A 2,605-nucleotide genomic window follows, 5' to 3' on the forward strand; every position below is an offset into this window, starting at 1 on the left:
AAGGAATCAAACCAACCACTCAAAGCAGACAGGGCAAACGGAAAGAGATTGGGATTTGAGAAATAGCTAAGCGGCTGCTTCCACCTTGAATTACAAAATTCTAAACATTATTTAAGATAATTAAGTATTCTTACTGCTTACACCACTATTGGCTGGGCATTCTGGTCAATGTAGCTGAAAGCCTTCCTAAATGATACGCCCTTTCTCCTCACATTGCACTCACGGCCACCACGTGTGATTCAAGCACCTGAGAGCACTTACCACAGTATGCAATTTCTTGTTCGTTTGATTATATATTATCCATTTCCTTTCTAGAATGTAAGCCTTACAAGGTCTGACTTATTTAGCACTACTGACCCAACATCTAGAAAATTGTCCGGCACGTAGTAGGGATTCGATAAATAACTGCTGCTGAATAGGGCCAAGTGGGAAGGAATACATTGGCACTTGAGCTTTGGGACGTACAGGGACATTAGCAAAGGCATGCTTCATGAAATTCACAAGGGAAGTCGATCAGAAGGTAAGGCTGGTGGGAATTACTGCATGAGCTAACTCCAGTCTGGCCGCCCCTCCCCCAGACGATGGGTATACACTGAGGAACTCTGGAGGGACTGGCACCTTAGGGAGGCTGAGCCTTAGTAAGGCAAGACATACACTGAGGAACTCTGGAGGGACTGGCACCTTAGGGAGGCTGAGCCTTAGTAAGGCAGGACAGAGCTTTGGTCCTCACCAGCCAGTGACAAGCTGCTGTGCCGAGTTCTGTGTCTCCTGGGATGGGGCGGGGCCCGCTGCAGATAACTCGAAGATGCTGCAGAAACTAGATAGGGAGATGCGTAAATGAAGCATAAGTAACTGGCTAAACCATGGACTATCAGGTAGGAAAGCTATGTCTGGATAGCATGGTTCAAGGAAAAATACTCAGATAAACTCATATTTCAACAGAGATGTGAATGACTTTATCGATTAATTTTCAAAAGTAAACAGTAAAAATATGGGCGAAAGATATGAATAGAAAATTTATAAAATAAGGTTAACATTGGCCAAAAAATAAATGAAAATGCAAATTAAGGTAACATTAAGAAACTATTTTTGGCCTAACAAATTGACAAATATTAAATAAAAGATAACACAATAATGCTAGGGTTTGTTATTGTCAGGTCTTATACTTCTGGTTGCAATATAAATTGGCTATTTCGGGTGGTATATTTGGCAATTCAAATAAGAAAATCCTAAAGTGGGACTATCTTTGGCTTAGCAATTCTACCTTCAAGTATTTGTCATATGGAAGGGATATAATAGACTCGTGAAAGTTATGGCCATAAAGATCTTCATTCTAACAATGTAACAATAGCAACAGAGACTGGAAACAAGTATCTATCAGCAAGATATTAGTTAAAAGGTAACATATTCGTATGAAGAAACATAATACTAAAATGATGCAAAAAATGTTTAAATACATGGACAGTTGACTGTTTAAAAAGCAGATTGTGAAACATTGTAATATGATCTTATCTTATTACAAAATATGTGCATAAGAAAATGGTTAAAAGTGGTTGATGGGATTTTGTACTATTTCCCTTTTTGCTTTTTGTTGTTTTTTTGCAATAAACATATACTGATTCCAAAAATGGTAAAAATCACTATGTAATTAGTGAGGGCATGATGCCCCAAATCATGTACCACTGATTTTATTAAATTCACTGCCTCGTTGCAACCCATTAAGATATTTTTTATCCCCATCTTATCATATTTTCTCCCTATTCTGAGGCATTCACCAGTTTAACACATATTCCAACTTATTTACTTGGGTCAGGATAAAAGAAATCATAGGACACACATGACTCTGCTTAGAATCCAAGGAGACATCGTTTTCCATTTCTTGACAGTTCCTTTGAATTATGTCAGGGTTCTCACTCATTTATCAGTACACCCCTGCCACTGAAGATACCAACAATGAATCAGAAAAGAGAACGGCCCCTGGTCATAGGCAGCTACTGAGAAAGACATTAATCGAATACACAAACAAACGCATAATTGTTGTAACGACGCGTACAGTGAAGGAGAGATGCTCAGGGCTCGGACGGGGACCCATCACTTGCCAATAGCCCGATCAAGGCCTGGAGGCTGTTCGGTGCAGGGTGGCGGTGGTCTAGAGAAAGACAAGCAGACTCGAGAAAGGCTTAGAAAGTAAAATCCAAAGGACTTAGCGATAAATGGCGTATGGAAAATATAAGAAAAGAATTGTGTAGGATGACTCCTAGGATCTGGGCTTGCACACGTAAAGTTTGTGGATGTGATCGCGGAGGCCCCACATCTGTCTGCGTGTGTGTGCGTGCGTGCGTGCGTGCGTGCGTGTGTGTGTGTGTGTGTGTGTTCATTCCGGCGCCAGACTAAAATTATTTTAAGCCTATTCTGGATCATCTCTATGACCACTCTCGGAGTTAACCGATCCCACACTCTGGAGCTCTTGTGTGTGTTCGTGCTCAGGATCCTGTGAGGGCCAAAGATCACTGTGAGTGACAGTGTTGAATTGTTAGTATGACGCCAGATTGACGAGTGCGCTTACAGCCTCGAGCTCGGCAGTCCCTTCTAGCAACTAAATCAC

At 41.2% G+C, this 2,605-nt stretch overlaps 2 long non-coding RNA genes across 3 annotated transcripts in view; both read right to left on the bottom strand.

Moving 5' to 3' along the window:
• LOC105301689 overlaps positions 1-2,605 on the bottom strand; it is a 122,210-nt gene that overhangs the window by 54,184 nt on the left and 65,421 nt on the right. The gene's annotated exons all lie outside the window — the stretch shown is intronic.
• The window catches only part of LOC111729125, a 2,241-nt gene continuing 1,308 nt past the window's right edge, over positions 1,673-2,605 (bottom strand). The window contains exon 2 of the long non-coding RNA XR_002776109.1: positions 1,673-2,149. This is a non-coding gene — a long non-coding RNA (uncharacterized LOC111729125). The remainder of the gene's footprint in view (positions 2,150-2,605) is intronic.

Source organism: Pteropus vampyrus, unplaced genomic scaffold (genome assembly GCF_000151845.1).
Source record: "Pteropus vampyrus isolate Shadow unplaced genomic scaffold, Pvam_2.0 Scaffold248, whole genome shotgun sequence".
NCBI lineage: Eukaryota > Metazoa > Chordata > Mammalia > Chiroptera > Pteropodidae > Pteropus > Pteropus vampyrus.